The sequence below is a fragment of the Myotis myotis genome, unplaced genomic scaffold (genome assembly GCF_014108235.1).
Source record: "Myotis myotis isolate mMyoMyo1 unplaced genomic scaffold, mMyoMyo1.p scaffold_m19_p_3, whole genome shotgun sequence".
Classification (NCBI taxonomy): Eukaryota; Metazoa; Chordata; class Mammalia; order Chiroptera; family Vespertilionidae; genus Myotis; species Myotis myotis.
The window spans coordinates 46,171,177-46,192,345 of NW_023416335.1; the positions used below are offsets into that span (position 1 = coordinate 46,171,177).

Consider the following 21,169-nt stretch of genomic DNA (forward strand, 5'->3'; position numbering starts at 1 on the left):
TGACTCAAATTGTGGAAACAAGATAGTACCATGTATCTTTCAAAAATCCATATAATAAAAGCCCAGTGACCTTTACGGTGGAACGACCAGAATGACCAGTTGCTATGACACACCAGTCACAAGGGCCACCACCAGTGCCGCTGCCGAGCCCGAGGCCCCCGTGGCCAATTGCACGATCACTGCTCAGGCATTGGTAAAACAGGTGGCCAGCATGAGCGTGCAGCTTGAGATGAAGGCTCTGTGGGATGAATTCAATCAGCTGGGCACTGAGATGATCGTCACCAAGCCTGGCAGGTCAGGGCACCCCTCTCCCTGCTGCGACCCTCCCCACATGGCACCAGTCTCGGGCAGCAGGCTTTGGCCCGATCCACGCGAGCAAGACTGAGAAGCGGGGTGGGGGGTGCGGCCTGGCCATCTGCGGGCAAGCTCCTTCACTCTCAGAGTCCCGGCTCTTGCAACAGCCGCCTGGCACGCCAGGCCAGAGGGTGCTGCTCCCGAGGTCAGGAAGGCGGCGGAGGGAAACCCTGTGGACCTGCCGCCTGACCAGAAGCCCAGGACCTGGCACCGCTAGAAACATACCAGCTCCGAGCACACTGAGCTTGGGGGGAAGGCAGCTGCCTGTGAGGGGCCTTGCCCCAGCCAGCTCCGGGTGGCTCCCACCTCAAAGGAAACTTGGTCTTTGGTTCCTCAGTTCAGTCTATCCCACCTAAAGAGCAGCTGGGCACATTTTAGGGGAGAATTAAGACTCTAAAACAGTGTGTTCTGTTCCGTGGCAATTGCTATCCTGTTGTCTTAGGCCTAAATTCCAGGTGATTGTGGGGCCTAGCTCTGCCACTGGGGCCTGCGTCCTCCAATTGGCCTGTATTTGTTGTAAGGGCCCAAAGAGAAGAAGGGGAACCAGTTTTGTTTTGTTTTTTTATGCAATGGATTTGATCAACAGACAAAGGCGAGTGCCGGTCTGTGTCTAATGTACACACAGAGACAACAGCTCTGAGTCCGCCTGGCCAAAGGGAGCTCAGGGCCTGTTTGCAGGGCCTTCTGGTGGTTTCTGTTTCCTTGCTGAGGCCGTCCTCTCTGGGAAGCCTGAGGGCCATGCTCAGCTCCAGCTCAGTGGGTCTTCTCCAGGCCCCTCCCCCTGGCCGGCCCAGCCAATCGCCCCAATCAGGGTGGACAGACCCCACCCATGCACGAATTCATGCACCAGGCCTCTAGTTATTTTATAATTCTTGTCTGAGTTTCTGCATGATATATTACTGTCTGTATTTGTTTTTAAGATTTTTTTATATGAAAATTGACCTAAGTTTATTTTATAAATGATCTCCAATTTACTTGAGCATGATACTGAGTTAATAAATACAGTCTGAAAAGTAGCATCCTTTGAAACAATATTACCTTGGCAACATATAAGACTGAACATGTAATATGCTCAATAGAGCATAAATGTCTAATTATAAGAGGATTTTATATATATATATATATGTACATATATATTTAATTTCATAATATATATGAAAGATGTTGGCTTCCTTTAACTAGAAACTTTCACTAAAGAAAGAAGGCACAGTTTAGATTACACAAAACCAAGGAGCTAACTAGAAGGTAGTAAATAATGGCATCAGGAAAAATTGAGTTCCATAACCCACAATTTAAAGAAGATTGCAAAGATATAAAAGCTAATGAATGGTCATGTAGGGTTTTTATAAAATAGGAGAAACTTGAGCTGTTTATTCAGATGGAAAGGATCACAGACACTAAACACAATTAAAAAAAATCCACAGAAAAAGAATCCAATAGATGTAGAAAATACATCGGATAACAGAGACAACAGACTCCAGAAATTAATGGCAAGGATATTTTCAAGGTCACTGGCAGAGGGCATTGATTTGACAAAGTGAAGGAAACTGAAGAAAATGCAATAAACACACTGAAACTGAAGGAAAAATAATAAGCACAGTTAGTGATGCTGGACAGAGACAAATTCATTCTTCTTAAACCTAAGGCAAATTCATAAACATGCTGTAATTAATTAAATTTCTTGCACAAACAAAATATGCGTATAATACATTTTAAGCCACAGAGTATATAGTATAAGCAAAAATTAGATAAACAAGTGCTAAACATTTAGGCAGAAGGTTAATGTAAGAGCCCATAGGAATAAACCATTTTAAGTCTGATTTATCTGATTTATAGTAGGAGACACACCAGTCTCCTTTTTTCAGTGAAGGGGGAAAAACAAAAGCCGTGAAAGTTCCTAATTACCTGTCAACAGAGAGAAGAGAATATAAAGATAAGAAAGAAAATGTAACTTTATTTTCAACCTTATTTTCTCCTTCTGTTGGCAAGAGGCTGTTGACAATTATTTGATTTCAGTGGAAACTGCTTTGTCACTATTGATTCAAATGAACCGCGCCCCCCCCCCCATGTTTGAAGATAAAGCAGTATTATTCATCAAGAGCTAAATGTCCTCCAATAGTCATATTAGCCATACGTTCGTATCTGTGTTATCTATAGAAATTTTCTGGAACATTAAACATAATAAACCCTTCAAGCAAATTTGTGGTTATTCCATATTGATTTAGTAGAAAAATGAAAATAATAGTGCCTAACTCAGAAAAATTGACATAAGTACTCGATAATTGTTAAACTTCAGCTTTTGGCCAAAAATTAGAAACAGGGACAACATATAGTCTTCCACCTGAATAAAATAAAAACGTAAACAAAATAAGTAAGATAGTTTTCTGTTGATGATGCTTAAGATATTAAGCATCAGGCAATAACATCCAATTATTCCTGATAAACAGGAAACAAGTGAGATAAGCTCTATAATGACATCAGCACGTTGCCAGGAAAGAGTATGTAGGCCACGGCTAAGGCATGAGAAACTAAAGAGGAGTCCTATGTGAGGTTGATGTTGAGAGAACCAGGCCCAGTGAACCAAAATGAAAAGTGAGCCTGGTGGATGGTGCACACAGGCAGGCTAAATAGCCATCTCAGGCAGTGATTAAAGAAAATTGAATTTATTTAAGAGAAGGGGATGGGGATGGAATATCCAAAAGGAAGGGCTGCACAGCACTGAGCCAAGGGGACATTGGGTCGATGATGGCAGTACCCAGGAGCTTGAGTTTCATCCTGATATGCAGTCGCTGGCGGGAAACTTGTCCTTAGTGGGTTTGGGGCTGAGTCACTGGGCTTGGAATGCAGATGGGATGCAGGTGTGTGGTCAGGTGCCTTCAGGACAGTTACCATTCCTTGTATGGTCTGACTCCTGCTGTTCAGGGAATTGATCCTGGTCTTTCATTTTCCTATGGCAGGAAGCTTATAAATGACAGTTAAGAATTGTCTTGTCCTACAGTCCTAGACTTTTGAATTAGATGGTTATATACACAATTAATCTTAAATATCCCCTCCCTAACTAACAAAACAAAAGGTTACACTAATAAGTAAAAATAAAAAAAATAGAATAATAAAATAGCAAATATTAGAGTGATAGATTGAAACCAATATCAATAATCATATTAACTGCAAATGATTAAAAAACCATCATTAAACATAGGTTTTTTAAAAAAAGACAAAGAAAAAAATCTAACCATATATTTTCTACAAGAGATATATGTTCATTATAATGGCACAAATAAATTCAAGTAAAAGGATATTAAAAGATGCACCATAGCAATGAAACGTGGGGTGCGGGGAGCGGATCTCCCCCTTGCAGGTTCTTGCCTCATGAAGTTTGAAGAATAAAATTTATAGACTAAAAGGACTTGCTAGTAAAAGGGTGGAAATTTATTGGAAGCAAATACAGACTCCCACATATGGGGTGATCCACTAAGCTCCTTTTTTCTAAGGCTTATAAATGCTATAGTTATTTGTCTTTTCATGCCCCCTTCTAATTGGACCCTTTCCCCATTTTATGACCCTGTGCTTTGCTAATTGGTTACTCTTTTGCAGAATATCAGCTTCAATATCCAAAACCCAGGTGGTGTCCCCTTTCTCTCTCCCCTTTATCTTGCAACATTCCTCTGTCTCCTGTGAACATATGCTTCCCTCTTTCCAGCATCTGTCAACATTTCTCTGTCCTCTGTGAAAGTATGTTTCCTTCGTCCTCATACTCTGTGATTTTTCTTTATCCTCTGTGAATGTATGCCTTCCTCTCCCCTTACCCTGTGGCACTTTTCTATTCTCTGTGAATGTATGCCTTCTGGCAGCTCCAAGCTTCACCTATGCATTCCTCCTCAATGGACCTTATTTATTCCTAAGACTCCCTTAACCTGCCCATTTTTTCCCTAAAATTCCTTTCAGTAACACCAGTAAAAATATATCTGTGAAGCAAAAGTGATTCAAAAACAAGGAATACTTCCGGATACAAAAATGAAAATTTCTTAAAAACAAAGATGTCAATTAATTAATAATATAATAATCCCAAGCAATATGTACCTAACAAGAGAGTTTTAAGATGCATGGTGCAAAAACTGATAGCATTTCTAGGAGAGTAAATAAAGAATTGCATTAGGAATTTCAACATTTTTCTGTCAATAATTGAGAGGGCAAATAGGAATATTAACTAAGATGTAATAGATCTGAACAACATTATTAACACCAACATAATATTTATATAACACTCCACCCAACATTAGAAAATATATGTTGTTTTGTTTTGAATATATATGTAATTAATTGTTAAGCAAGTAGACTAAATTCTGGATCATAAATAAACTCTGAATAAATGAAAAAGGATTGAAGCAAAATAAATGATATTGTCTGACCACATGAAATTACATTAGAAACCAATAAAATAAAATCCTTTGAAATGATCCCCTTCCCTGCCCACCCTCAATATGTGGAAACTGAATATCCTATTTTTACATAACACATGGTCAAAAATAAATTAAAGGGAAATTGTAAAGTATTTTGAAATAGACTCAAATTAAAACATGGTATATCAGAATGTATGGGATACTGCTAAAATAGTAAGTAGTGGGAAATCTATAGATCTAAATGCCTATATGAAAAAATAAGGAAAACTCTAAATCAGTGATGCATGCTCCATTTTTAGAAACTAGAAACTGAAAAACAACATATAGACATAGTAATCAGAAGAAAAGAATAAATAAAGATCTAAGAGGAAATCTATGAATTAGAAAACAAAAACAATAAAGATGAACTAAACAAGAACCTGGATCTTTGAGAAGACCAATCAAATTAATTAATAAATTAGGAAAAACAGAAGGTGACTATGTATAATTTACCAGAAATCAGAGACAAATCATTCCTACGGAGTTGATAGATAGTAAAGGGATAATAAGAATTCCTTCTGAACAACATTATTTCTAACAATTTGACAACTTAGATGAAATAGATTCCTTGATGATAAAAATACCAAATCTCACTAAGGAGGACTATATTTAAAAAGACAAATAAAATAATAAAAGGCACCTCAGACACTGGGGAACAATATGTGTAAGTCATATGTCTGATAAGGGGCTTGAATATAGAATATATAAAGAACACTTACAACTGAAAATAAAGAAGACAAACACACCAATTTTAAATATGGGCAAGTAATTTTAACAGACACTTCTCCAAGGAGGTTGTACAGATGGCCAGTACGTACATGAATAAATGTTCAATGTCATTAGTCATTAGAACAGTGCAAGAAAAACCATTTCACATCTGCTAGAATTGCTCTGCTCAAAATAACAGACAATAGCATGTATTGGTGAGGATGTGGAGAAACTGGAATGCTTATATTGCTGGTAGAAATATAAAATGGTGTAGTAGCTTGGGAAAATTAGTTGGGCAGTTTTGAAAAATGTTAAACATAGAGTAACTATATAACCCAGAAATATATTGGCAGGTTTATACCTAAGAATAATGAAAACATATACCCGTACAAAAACTGGTACATGGATGTTCATAGCAGCATTACTTGTGATAGACAAATGTGGAACCAATCCAAATGTCAATCAACTGCTTAATGCATAAAAAATGATATCCTATCTAATAAAAGAGAAACATGGTAATTGGCGTATGACCACTACCCTTCCCATTGGCTAATCAGGGCGATATGCAAATTAACTGCCAGCCAAGATGGCGGCCAGCAGCCAGGCAGCTTAAACTGAACATGAGGCTTGCTTGCTTCAGTGGCGGAGGAAACCAACGTTCCCCGCCTGCCTTGCCAGCCTCTGAGCTTGCAGTTTAAAAAACATTGTAACAAATATAGAACCTAAACAAAACCCCAGAAACCAGCTTTCAGAGAGCTGGGATCTCAGAGCTGGAGTTGATAAAGAGTTTCGATTATAGAACTGAAACAAACCAGATACCTGTTTTCAACAGCTGAGGCCTCAGAGCTGGAGCCAAGCCTCAGAGCTAAAGCTGGCCCAGAATAAAAAAAAGAAAAAAGAAAAAAAGGAGCAGTTGGGAGCTTCAGTCACCCACAGCCTGAAAACAGCCCTCAGCCCCTCACCCAGACTGGCCAGGCACCCCAGTGAGGACCCCCACCCTGAAGGGTGTGTGACCAGCTGCAAACAGCCATCATCCCCTCATCCAGGCTGGCCAGGCACCCCAGTGGGGACCCCCACCCTGATCCAGGACACCCTTCAGGGCAAACCAGTTGCCCCCCACCCATGCACCAGGCCTCTATTCTATATAGTAAAAGGGTAATATGCCTCCCAGCACCGGGATCAGCGGAGCTGAGAGGCCTCCTGGCACCAGGATCAGCGTGACAGGGGGCAGAGCCCAAACCCCCTCATCGCCCTGCGGCTCTGTGTGTGACAGGGGGCGGGGCCACAACCTCCCTATCAGCCCTGCTCTGTTCGTGACAGGGGAAGGCGCCCCAACCCCCTGATCGGCCCTGCTCTGTGCCTGATAGGGGGGAGCTCCCCAACCCCCTGATCACCTTGTGGCTCTGTGTGTGACAGGGTGCGGCGCCCCAACCCCCCCCACCCCACGGACCCTGCTCTGTGTGTGACAGGGTAGAGCCATAACCTCCGCATCAGCCCTGCCCTGAGTGTGAGAGTGGTGGCACCCCAAACCCCTGATCGGCCCTGCTCTGTGGGTGATAGAGGCCGGTCACCTCTGCCCCTCCTGCCCCATGGGCCCTGCTCTGTGTTTGATGGGGTGGAGCCATAACCTCCCCATCGGCCCTGCCCTGAGTGTGACAGTGATGGCGCCCCAACCCCATGATTGGCCCTGCTCTGTGCTTGACAGGGGGGAGCTCCCCAACCCCCCAATCGGCCCTACCCTGAGCATGACTGAGGGTAGAATCACAACCTCCCGATCCACCCTGCTCTGTGCATGACAGGGGGCAGCGTCCCAACTCCCCAATCGGCCCTGCTCTGAGCCCGACCAGGGGCTGCACCTAGGGATTGGGCCTGCCCTCTGCCACCCGGGAGCAGGCCTAAGCCATCAGGTTGTTATCTCCCGAGGGGTCCCAGACTGGGAGAGGGCACAGGCCCGGCTCCCCCCGAGTGCACACATTTTTGTGCACCGGGCCTCTAGTACTCATATAATGAACTATTACTCAACAAGAAGAAAAGTAAAGTACCAATTTATGCTAAAACACAATACACCTCAAGAGTATCATAAGTGAAAAATATTATACAGAAAAGATAAAAAATGCCCAAGACCCTCACCATTACAAGATCCAATGATTCCACTCTAAGAGCTGTTCAACATTAGTTTACATGCTTACAACATATTTCTTATGTGTGGATTTCCCTTAGTTTCTGTAAGTTTAGTTCTGTATTAAATATTTTATCTTTTTTATACAATATACTATTAACTAATTAGAAAAAACCATAATCTTGCTTATCCAATTTGCCAGAGCTAGAAGTGAAAGTACTTTAAATTTCTCAGCATTTAGTCTCTGTAAAAAGATATCTTGTATTTGAAATCTGCCATGACAGATCTCTGAACGTTGGCTTCTTCCTGTCTGTGCCTTGTAGGCACTGGGGCACCAGCTACCTGCCTTTCCTCATAGGATATTCAGTTTCCAACTTTGTTTTTTTGCATATTTTTGTGAGCATTTGGTTAGACTATTAATATACCAGTCTTAAAAGATCATTTAGAGTAAAAAACTGTTCCCACCTATGAAGATTTTACTTTGCATCTGCATCTACCAGGTGTGGTATCTTTTTTTTCCTCTTCCACCAGGTGAGGAATAGGTCTTGATTTTTACCGGATACCTTTGTTATTCAAAAATAGCAAGTGATCCAGATGGTAATGAAATAAATGCATGAATCAGGTTACAAAACACTAGCTTCCCCTTGCGGGGGTGAACCACTTCTAATTGGCTCCAATAAGACAACTTGCACTGTGGCTTTCCATCTTATGCGAGAGACCTATAAGAGATTGTTTCATGGACTAAATTCGGGCTGTTATTGTTCAATTATATTTAGAATGAAGTTTCAATGTTTCCCACCACTGTAAGTAATGAAAAACTTTCAATAAAATATCTCATTTTCTGTAGTCTCTTTGATTTAGGTTATAACACTTAAATGACTGGTCTAGAGAGAGTGAGCAACATACTGAAGTCTTAGGACATCCTGTTCCCTTTAATTTCCTGTATTTGGGACCAATTTTCAACTAATTCCAATGCAAGATAGCTAGCCCCACTAATTGTCTCCTTTCCTATCAATGTGTGGGAAAAGTTTTGACCTTCATTAAGATCATGCTATTGGCAATGGTTCTGGGAAACAGTTTAACAGGATTCAACTCTATTTCGAGGATCCTGGAAGGACAAAATTACCTTCTCAAGCCTGATTTTCATAGACTTTTATTTTAAATGGCTCAAAAACACTTGACCTCTGCTTCCTACTTTCTTATTTATAACATAAATTTAATGTTTGTTTTATATTCTCTGCAACTTTCCAAGTTTGTTTTGGTTCCAGGGCAATTGATCCACTCTTTTTCTTTACTAACGCACAGAAGATGACAAATTGATTTTATGGTGGTGCCTGAATATAGTGAAAGTCAAGACTGCTGATTCCAAGAAAAGCTGTCACTACTTTTGTTTCCTCAAACTATCTCCATAATTTACCCTTATATAACTTTCATCCAGTTTATTTTTTCTTTTTTTAGAATGAGAGTCACTAGACTTAAAGTCTTAATTCTCATCTTTTGGGATAGGGATGGATTTTTCTAACAGTACAAACTGAATTAAAACATTGTGGGGTCTTGTATAGGTCTTCTCTTGTTTTTCCCTTTGAAGAATGTAATGAAGAGGCCGATTCATAATGCATCTTGTTCTTAAAGGAGGGTTCTGTGTAAACCCACCTTCCACTTGACTATGTGAAATTCTTTTAGTCAGGATGAATTTTAAATTGTAAGCAAGGCATTCTATAATTCTTCCATCCGCAGCACTTTTAGAGAGTGAGTTAAAAAGTCACTGACCTTTTGAGCTCAGGGTAGGACTATCATGGCTCTGATTACTTAATTATGCACTAAAGGAGAAGTGACTCCTGTGCTCTTTAAAAAAACACACACCACAAATGGGAAATGTTTTAAAAAGCCACTCTTTCGAAATAAAGCATATTATCGTTTGATAAAGTAACTACATGAAAAGTTCAGATTTGCATTTATTATTAAAGTGAGGGGATTATTATTCTACCACCTGATGGTGTCATAGGCAGAAATATCTACCTCCCTGTGAAGACCATTTCGATCAGCTCCAAAATGCAAACTTGGACTAGTTCAGTGTTGTTTGTCAGAAGCACGTACATGACTTAAACCTACTTTTTTTTTTTTTGAGAAGTATTCAGCCCCTGTCCCCTCTGTTAACTAATCTATTGTATCAATGTTATCTGAAATTGTCAGGTCTTTTTAAGGCATCTAATGAACTATGACTTAGGTTCAGTCCTTTCTTCAGAGAATTATTTGTAGATCCTTGGGAGAGAGAAACAGAATATGTTATAAATGAACTTTTACATGTTTTGGAATTTGGTTCTTTTTGAGGAGTTGATTCTTATTTTAATATTAGACATACAGTTTTAGTTCTTGATATGCCAGTCACCTGTAGTTTGTCATTTAGTTGGCTATATGCTATAACTTGGGAAACAATTTTAATAAATAATGAATTGCTTCCCATTTTTGAAACTGGGACTATTGTCCCCTTCTTCCTCTGGTCTAATAGCAAAGTCAGTGATAGGGTACGTGGTAGTAACCTCATTTTCTCAAGGATGGTAAATTTCATGAGCTACATGTGAGTCACATATTGCAGCACGAAACGTGAGAATACAAATGGAGTCAGAGTCTATGAATCCGGTATGTCACCATGAAAGAGCTATGATCAATTCTATAATCCAGGCTCCCACTTAATAAAACAGCTGTTAATTCACATAGGAAAGAAACTCCCGAAAGACCTAGCTTGAGTGTTAGGAAATCATTTTGGCTTCATTGTAGAGCTCTCATTACCATTTCTCATGTTATGGAGCATGATAGGCTTGTAGTAGTTATTATGGGTCCTAGGAAGTTTAGTGCCTTTGTGAAATTCACCATAGAGATTCAAACTTCCCTCTGAGCCAAATTGTGAGCACCACAGTTTTAGTACTTCTAGTAGAGGACCTCCACATTGTTGAGCAAGACGTCAAACTTTCTAAACTACATTCACATACTCAATGGAAGAGATGGCCTTAATACAGCTCTGTGGTTTTGATGTGGATTTATTTATTCCAGAGGAAGGCACAATTTCTAACATCAGACTTGGAGCATAACTGGGAGTAATTTTAAGCCTGTGCTTTTAGTTGGTGTGAAAAGTAGCATGTAAAAATACTACTTCCTAATGCCTGTCGTCTCTGTGAATAGCATGAACTTGTTTCAGCACTGCCTTCTTTAATATGTTCCGCTAACAAGACAGAATGCATGTCAACATCTTTACTTTAAAAGGTATCATGCGTATGAACATGCTCACGGAGAGCAACTGACAGCCCTGCTCTCCCTCAGCAACAGTTCTTCCCATATTCTTCATTTCATTTAAAACAATCAAACGTGGTCACGGATAAGGCCAGAATCATCTCTCCCAATATTCTTGTGGATATGACACAAAAGCAATCAGATAGTTCACTCTTTACTGTCTCTAAAATCACCTAGAATATTTTTAAACATCTCTATTATTCGGAAGAAAATAAATGCCCAGACAAATTTCAGTGGTCATAATGAGGAGGTTTATTTATTTTGATCTTTTAGAAAAATGTTTGATTCCTTATTTATAGTTTCAGAATGTCTAGGGAAAATATGTTTGGAAGTGACATCATTTAGTACAATGCATCAGAATAAGAGGTTGGTACAGGTACGAAATAACTTGATATCCTTTGTTTTCCTTTACTATTCTCTGTGACTGCAGCTACGTAACTTAGAGAAGTGAAAACTTCATAGACTCTTTCAGGGTTCTGGCTCAGGTACCTGAGAAAGTAGAGCTCTTCAGAAATTGTTCTGAAGTATAAACATCAGTCCTATCAGCCCGATCGCTGCTCCAAGTAATTTCCCGCCGGAACTTGAGGCATATTGTTTTAGAGGCGGCCAGGTGCCTCTTTTGACTACGGTTGTCACCATTATCTTTGAACCATCAAGTTGCGAATAGCCTCAGTAACCTTATAATTACATAGTTGGGGGGGGGGGGGGGAAGCACCTTTATTTTTGCAGATTTGGGTGAAATATTTTAATAGCTCTTAGTTTCTCTGGCTCTTTTAAAGCCTTTATTTTTCTTGCCATTAGTAGTGCTTTTAAAATATGACTCAAGCTCTCAAATTTTATTTTTAGTTGTATAAAGAAGCTATTGAGTTCAAAGATTGTATAAAAATTAAAATATGCTAGTTTTTTAGTTATATTTAAATTATTTCAGGTCTCTTAGATGCCAGTTTAATTGTGTGTTTTTTCTAAAATGTATATTTATTGTGCTAATCTGATATAAAATTGATCTTACTTTATATATGAGTGAAGAATATTTAAAAAAATTCAAGACACACTTTTTGGGCACTATTTAAATTTAAATAATGACAAAACCATAGTAACTTCATGAAAAAAATCCTATAGTGTAGTGAGAAAGATAAACACATGAATGAATGGGAAAAAATGTAGTAAGAACAAAGATAAAGTAAGAAAGAATTGCACCATTGTATCCAAGTAATTATAGACAGAATTGTTTTTAGATTTACTAATTACTCATAGCAAAGGTCATAACACTTGCTGTCCTGCTGAATAAATAATGGTATGAAATACATCAAATCCTATTTCTAGGAGTAAAACATTATTTGCATATAGAAACATTTAATTACTAATATTAGTTGTCTCTGGGTGACAGAATTAAGTGCTATAACTTTTTTTTATTTTTCACTCAAACATTACTTTTGAGGGGAAAAAAACCTACTCTTCCTTAGAAATATGTTTAAATTAATGATTCTTTATTAGTGAACACATTTGTTAGAAATGAATTAATTCCTCAATCAGAGAACTAACATATGCATAATATCCTCAAAATGAAGAGTATTCACTGGATTATGGGCAGATATTTTCATCACAGTATCATTTATAACAATAAAAAACTGAAAAATAATTTAGGATTTACTACCAGAAGACTAAGTAAATAAAAAAATAAATTTATAACATGAAAAATTGACCATCTATTAAAATTATTTTAAAAATAATGTTGTGAAGAATATTTATAAGATAATGTTCAATTAAAATTTATAAGCAAGTATAACTTCAGCTAAATATTATAGGCCACCTTTTGTTAGTGAGATTAAGAATACATTTGATTTTGTTACTTAAATCTTTGTTTTTCTTGTCAATTCATTATATTTTTAATAAGAAATGAAAAGTATTTTAGTTGCAAAAGTAAATGATTAAATAATCCAGGATCCAGGTGATTTTCTGTTATTGAAAAGTAATGCGCTTTTCTTTTCCTTCCCTGCTCCCTCCCTGCCCCCCTCCAATAATTTATTTGATTCACAACTGGCCATACTGTGATATATAAAATTATCCAGAATTACCATAATAGAAATATTTAAAAGGGGAGCAGTGTGGTAATCACATTATAAATTTTAAGACACAATATTAAAATTAGATTTTATCAAGAAAATGTAGTGATTTACAATTAGTTAAGAAATTTGATGTGTGAGCATATGTTGCTTTTCACAAGGCATCCTCAATAATGATTCACTGAATTATAAAATGCAATTTCCGTTCTTGAAATGGGAAATTTTTATGGACAAAAGCATTACCATTAATACCTTATTTTCTCTCACCATGTCCTTACATAATAGATATAAAAAAATAAAGAAAACACCTTTTTTCAGCATATTTGGTGTTTTGTTATCAAAATTGGAGGAATTTACTGTTCTCTCAATCCATATTTCTAACCTATTTTTCCATTCTTTATTGAGAATGCACTTGTTTTTGTGTGTGAAACTTTTACTTTTATTCATTGTATGCTTAGATTATTTTAAATTGCTCTTTTAAACTGGCTTCAAACATTAAATGAGCAAAAATTACAGGATTATTACTTGTTTTCATTAAATGACTATTTTATTTTCTATAGCAAGAGACAAATAACTAAATCCTATAGTTGTCATTACTATATAATTTTCTAGCAAAAAATAAAAACTCTATTTTTATATACTTGGGTGCAAAAATTTAATACAATGATTAAGATAGAATGCACCAGAAAGCAAATTCATCTCCTTCATTTTTCACAGTATTTTAATTATGCTGATAAAACATCCCTAGTGTTTGCAAATATATGGCACACTTCCCCAGCTCCTCATCCATTTCTTACCATGTAACTTGAAAACTCTTATCTTCAGAATGTTTTGGCAATCCCAATCAATATGTGAGTTGGCTTCTAAATGAACATTAACACATGGTTGTCCAAAAGTAGGTTTACAGTTGTGAGTACGCTAAACAAAGAGTTTATTCTTGTATTGTTATTTATTAATTATTGTATTATTTCCCATATGAACAACTGTAAACCTACTTTTGCCCCACCCTGAGCAATCCTATTGCTTCTCATAGAAAGGATGTTGAATTTAGTGTCTTTTTCTTTTATTCAGCTTGGAAATCAAATTTTAAGGAGGTGTTATGATCACTTCACTAGAATGCACTTTCTCTGTGATCCTCCCTAACTTTGGTAAGTGACAAGTGCTTCCTTAGTACTGACAAGATCCAGGCTATGCAAAATAGTGTTAATTGCTTGTTCAACTGCTCTCTCAGCAACTATAAAGATTAGTAAACAAAGGGATTTAGAAACATTTACAGTACATTAATATTGGGACTTTTTTCATCTCAGGTCAAGCTATGAAATTGTAGATATAACCTTGTTAAGCTTGTGTTCAATAAATATTTACTGAGCATCTGCAATGTATCAGGACACTTTCCTAGGCTTTGAGGACTCAGCAGTCAATAAGAAAGACAAGATTCAAGATTTCAGGTCTATATTGCTTATATAATGAGAGAGAGAGAGAGAAAGAGAGAGAGAGAGAGAGAGAGAGAGAGAGAGAGAGAGAGAGAGAGAGAGAGAAAGAAAGAGAGAGAGAGAGAAGTACAGGTCTTTTTTTTTTTCTTTTGCTTGTTTTTTGTTGTTGTTAATCCTCATCAGATATGAGACACATCACTTGGTTGCCTTCCACATGTGCCCCAACCAAGGCCAGGGATCAAGCCTGCAACCCAGGTGTGTGCCCTTGACCAGAATCAAACTTGGGACTCTTCAGTCCGTGGGGCCAATGCTCTATCCACTGAGCCAAACCAGCTAGAGCAAAAGAAGTAAGGTTTGAATATTATTATATATTAAATAATAGGGTGATAAGCAATGCTTTACTTTAGATAGAGATAGAGATGCTGCTTTTTAAAATGGTTGATAGAGAAGCCTGTCCAAGAAGAAAACATTTGAGTTGAAACCTGAGCAAGATGAGGAAGCAGCCATGTAAATAGAGAAAAGTATTTTTCTTACAATTATACTGCCAATAACACTGTCAATAACAAGACCAACAGCAGCATTTCAAGAACTTTTTGTATTTAATACATTATTTAAATTATCGTTATTACTAGAGGCCCCATGCATGAATTCATGCAAGGGTGGGATCTGGCTAGCCAGCCCTGATCAGGGCCAATGGGGCCAGGCCAGCCAGGATGATGGCCCAAAGGCAGTGGGCGGGCCAGTCCCACTCACAATTAGGGTGGGGGGCTGACTGGGGGTGGGACCAACCAGGGGGAGGGGCCGAGGGCTGTTTGCTGGCTGGCCTCGCTCCCTGGTCGAACTCTGGGTCGAGGGGACAATTTGCATATTAGCCTTTTATTAGATAGGACTAGTGGCCCTGCGCATGAATCCGTAGCTTGCTGCTGCTTGCCTCAGCTGGCCGCCACACCCACCGCCGCTGGTAGCTCTGCACTCCATGTAGCTTGCTGTCCCCCCTCCTGTAGCTCTCTTCCACTCATAGCTCGCTGCCCTGTCCTCATGCTGTTCGGCCATTATGTGATGGCGTCCTGGACCAATTTGTGTATTATCCTATTATAAGTATAGATTATTTTGCATTTAATACATTATGTTGTGACTGTAGAATGAGTTTCAGAAAACTTGACTTCTGTATGCCATACATTAGGTAAAAGGCATATTTGAGAAAATAAGCACAGATCTAATTGCGTTGAAAGCTCAAATTCCTAATTGCTCCTTCTCAACTCTGAATAGAAATTGGAATCCCCCAGAGAATTAAAATAAAACACTAATGCTCTTTTTTTCATCCCACACAACTGACTTACAAATGGGCAATTGAATCTCAGAGGGTTCTGGGCAATAGTATACTATAAAAATTTCCCAAGTAATTATTATACACCATCAAAATGGAAAAACCACTGCTTTACTCATTACCTTATTTTAGCATTACATTGGAAATTAATAAAAAATACTTATTGATCTTAAATCACATATATAATCTAGCACAAAGAACTTTAAAATCAACACAGAATTTATAACTTTATTCATTCTTGAATATTTATTAAGCATGATCTATTTTTCTGATTCTGGTGTAATCTGGGAATAAATGTATAAATAATAGATGTTCCTAATTATTTCCCCATCTTTAATGAAAACTCTTGCTCATGAGCATGAATCAATGATTCATTTTCAAGTATTATAACTGACAATAATTTCGGTTAAATGGATAATAATTATATCAAACACTTTTGGAAATGCAATCTGTAGGTCTATCATTTCTGTATATGCAACTGCTTAAAGTTAAGGTAGATGAAGTATGTTTCTAATTGCCTCGACAATACTGTCTTCCTCATAAAAAATCTGATATAATTTTATGTTTTGTCTTATTACAAGAATACCTATAAAAACTGAGTAGTTCTAAGAAATGACTTTGAAGTTTACTGGAAGTGTTCCTCGCATAAATCCCTATATTAGTACTTTAATTAAGAAGAGACACAAAGCACACAACCTTGTGTGGGGGGTATATTTCCCTTAATCCTCTTACTTTTACCCCCCTCTAGATGCTATTTTCTCGGATATTTATATCTAGTTTCAAATATTATTGATTTTGTCAGACTTCCCTTTTGGGTTTCAAGATGTAATTTATTTTCTGTATTTAGTGCTTCCAACTTAACACCTTCCAGTCTTAAGTGATTAACTATTTCAGAATAAAATACTCTCTCAGCAACATTAATTTTTAAACAAAAAATGAATTGGAATTTTATTCAATAATAATTATACTTTAAAATTATTTTGAGTAATTATACACTTCATACCAAAACCACGGCCTATTATTAACCTTATATCCATTGCGAAGAATTAAGAATTAATGACACTGGTTTTCAATCCATGGGCTATATTAGGCATTGAATATAAAATGGCCCAATATTTTTCTGACCAAGAACACATTTTAAAACAATATTATGCATCTCCTGGAGTACATAGAAATATAGTTATTGGAAAGTAATTTTATTACATGTGAGAACTCACAAGCCATGAGACCACATAGGAAAGTTTTAACTATTTGATATTTGTTAATTAATCATGATGTAGTAGTAGATCAATTAACATATCCAAACCTTAGTTTACCCTTCAGTGTATAGGGAATTCTAATTCTTACCTTTTTTTTTGGGGGGGGGGGAAGGTTGATATGTTACATTTTTATTCTTACTCTAGATTCTATTTGGCAATCACATAATTAAATGATTTATCTGCTACACATGTATAAATTTTAACTTTAGACAATCATCTCTGAAGTTCCAGATGTTGTACAGAACACACACTACATGGCAACTAGCTAGCAATCTACCCAAAAAGGCAAGGAGAATGATTGCATATTATGTAAAAACGGTTGAAGGGAATTTTACACACATCTCTCCCCCAAGATAATCTAGAATGCATATATGTAATTATTTTTTAAATGTATTGTCGAATACAGAACTTATTCAATTATATTTTTATTTGGATCATTTTTGGTTGCAAATGACAGAAAGTAATCTCAAGCTATCATAGAAAAAGAAAAAAAGTTTAAAAAGCGAAACCATGGAAAAAGATTATTCATTTTGAATTTAAGGACAACAGGAAGCAGACCTTTCTCAATTTGCTAATCTCTGTTATGATCTTTTGTTTGCTTGTTTGTTTGTTTGATCTTCCCATAATGGCTTCATTTTCATTTTCCTTTCATGCTGATATGCTTTCATTTTATATCTTGAGGCGCAAGAGAGCAATTTCCCTCTAGCTCTTTCTGTCTGGAAAAGATGAAGGAACTTCATCTAACTTGTATCAGAAGCCAAAAAGTTGAGGATTATGGTAAGCCACATATTTATAGGCAAATCATACATTCACTTTCACCTGAGATAATTGAGGTCTATGCCTATTTCATCATGTATTCATTAATGGCATCCCTTACACTCTCAAAAATATCAGGTTTGAACAATTAAATATAAAGTCACTCTACATATTTACCATGTGCTTAGGAAGAGAAAACAGGAAAAGAGGCACACTTCAAACCCACTGGGATAACCTAATGTAACGAGCAATTGTTAAGCAGCTACTGTATTCAATACTTTAAAAATTCCTTTTGACTTTTCTCTCTCAATTGGGATGAATTACCTATATTTTACTTTGCAGAGCCTTTTAATTGCCATCCTTCACCTTACCCCACTTTGCCTATCACACTCAATGCTTCGAAGAGTACTGAAATCATCCAATGTCAGGGAGTGGCAAAGCTTCTACTTTGACTAATGAGACGTACCAGATGCCACAGAACTTCTTTTTCTAACAGTGTTGTCATCCTTTACCATAACTTAGAACAGGAAATGGCATTATTCTACATAATTGTGCTGCAGCTCATTGGACTAAGGCTTACTGAAAAAAAATAATAAAATATAAATATTGCCATAAAGAGTACTGGCTTACATGAGTATGGAATAAGAAAAGCAACACTTGAACAGTAAGTTTCATTTTAAGGGCATTACAATGACAGACTTGCTTAGGAGTTCTTGATATTTGACTGGAATACTGGCTGAAACTCTATTCTCCAGCTACAAATCACTCACCCTAATTTCCTCCCCATTTATACTTGCCGTTCATTTCCTGCAAGGGCTATTGTAATTACAGTTCTAAGTGTCTCTAAGTGGCATGAATGTGCAGCCATGCATGGAAAAGCTCTTTGGAAGGGTCAGTAACTGTGGCTTATTTATCAGTTGTGATGGCTGAAAGAGAAGCAATGGAAGCCATGCAGGAAAAATGACTAGAAAATAGATCTGCTTTCTTGTAGGGATGAATCTACATTGCAGCCACTCAAGGCTGACTTCAAAAGTGTCTAAAGAGCAATTGGATAACAAGGAGTAATTGTAGATTAACATTGCCAGTATCATTCTGCCATCATGAACATCTCAACAAGCAAAATATACAAAGAGCAAACATACTGCCAAATAGCAAGCAGACAGCTTTTAACCCAAGTTGCAGCTCCTGGGAGATTTTTTTTTTTTTTTTTTTTTTTAGCAGGATATAGGAATACTTTTCAAGTTACAAAATAAAATCCTATGAGAGGGTTACATAATTCTGTGTTGATTGCTGGGCATCAGACAAGTGATTACTAGTAGCTTAATGAAAAAATGCTGTTAGAACTTTCTTTAACACATAATATATCATTTGTGATAGATTGTAAAATGGCTACAAAGCCTTCTCATCTTTTTGCATCCTCCTTTGCATTGTGACTTTGCATCTCCCCTCATCAAGAGATGGAGTAGCCTGCCAACCCCCTTGAGTCTATTTTGTGGAATGGAATATTTGGGATGTAACATAAGCTGAGACTAGACAATGCTTGTGCATTGAGGCTCTCCACCTTCCATTGAGTTTGAAATATGAGGCCACCTTCTGTACTACACTGGCTAAAATGCTGAAAAATTAGAGGTGAGATGGAGAAGAATCAAACTCTCAAGATGACAGTTTCTGACCCCAGACATACAAGTGGGGCTATCCTAGAAGTGATGAGAGACTCTAGACTAGAATGCTGAGCTAAATAATAACTGTTGTTTCCAGCCAATGAAACTAGAGGCATTTGTTGAATAGCAAAATTAACATATACATCATTTCTTATTAATTATTAGTAAGCCTCAAGCTTTTTAACTGAACCTTGATTTGTACATTTGAAATGTAATGTCAAATAATCTGTTACTTACCTTCGAATGATATATGTATTTTTGCATTGATTGATTAATTCAATATTAAAATTTAATCAAATGTGATTTACATATTCTTTTGAACACTGTAAAAAAAGTTTCCTGAGCCACCATAAATCACAGTACAGGTTATTGTCTGAATCTTATAGCACATAATAAGCAGATTATATGTGCTATATAACAACCAGAGGTCCGGTGCATGAAATTCACGCATGGGAGGGAGGGTCCCTCAGCCCAGTCTGCACTCTCTCCAATCTGGGACCCTTCGGGGATGCCCTGTGGCATCGGGATTAAACTGGCAGTAGGACATCCCTCTCACAATCCTGGACCACTGGCTCCTAACCACTTACTTGCCTGCCTGCCTGATCACCCATAACTCCCTCTGCCTGCTGGCCTGATGACCCCCAACTGCCCCCCTGCTGGCCTGGTCATCCCCTACTGAACCCCTTCTGGCCTGGTCACCCCAAACTGCTCCCCTGCCAGCCTGGTCACCCCTAACTGCTCCCCTGCCAGCCTGTTTGGGCCTAACTGCCCCCCCCCCCGGCCAACCTGATTATCCCTTATTGCCCCCCGCAGCCAACCTGGTCGCCCACAACGGCTCCCCTCTGTTGGCCTGGTCGCTCCTCACTGCCACCCCTGATGATGGCCTGGTCGCCTCACGCAGCCTGTTCTGTTGTCCATCCAGTTGTTTTGGTCATGACGGCCCCTGGCTTTTTATATATATGGACTAGTGGTCTGGTGCATGAAATTCATGCACAGGGGGGTTGGTGTCCCTCTGCCCGGCCTGCACCCTCTCCAATCTGGGACCCCCCACAGGGATTGGGCCTAAACCAGCGGTCGGACATCCCTATCGCAATCTGGGACACTGGCTCCTAACCGCTCACCTGCCTGCCTGGTTGCCTGATCAACCCCCCTTCTGGCCTGATCACCCCTAATTGTTCCCCCTGCTGGCCTGGTCGCCCCCAACTTACCCCCCTGCCAGCCTGCTTTCCCCCAACTGCCCCCCTGCCACCTGCTCACCCCTAATCACCTCTGCCTCGGCCCCACCACCGTGGCTTTGTCCAGAAGAACATCCGGAAGGTCTCCTAGAAGGTTTCCCAATCTAATTTGCATATTACCCTTTTATTAGTATAGATTACCTAGTAGAGTTTATTCTTGTTTTTATATTGCCAAGAAATAAGTAATCTTTAAGCAGTATATAACACATAGGAATATAGTATTAATGCTATGATTTATATTATTATCGTTGTTCCTCTTCTTTTCTTAGAAATTAAAATAAAAGTAAGATTCTCAAGATTCTGATATTAGAGATAAACCACATAAGTTACAGATGCTTTCTTGAAATATGTACTTTTAATAAAATATCTGAATGACCACATGACAAAGTTTTAGGGAAAAATAAGGGAAATACTGAGTTGTACCAGCCATGATCTCAAGAACTTTAGCGATAACAAATACGGTTTTCAAATGAGAGTTGAACTTTAAACTATACACATTTTGGATCAGAATGGTAATCTGTCCAGCC

General features: G+C 38.1%; 1 pseudogene; it reads left to right on the top strand.

Annotated features, from left to right (window-relative positions):
* Positions 1-91: 91 nt before the first annotated feature.
* Positions 92-21,169, top strand: part of LOC118649906 — a 135,471-nt pseudogene continuing 114,393 nt past the window's right edge.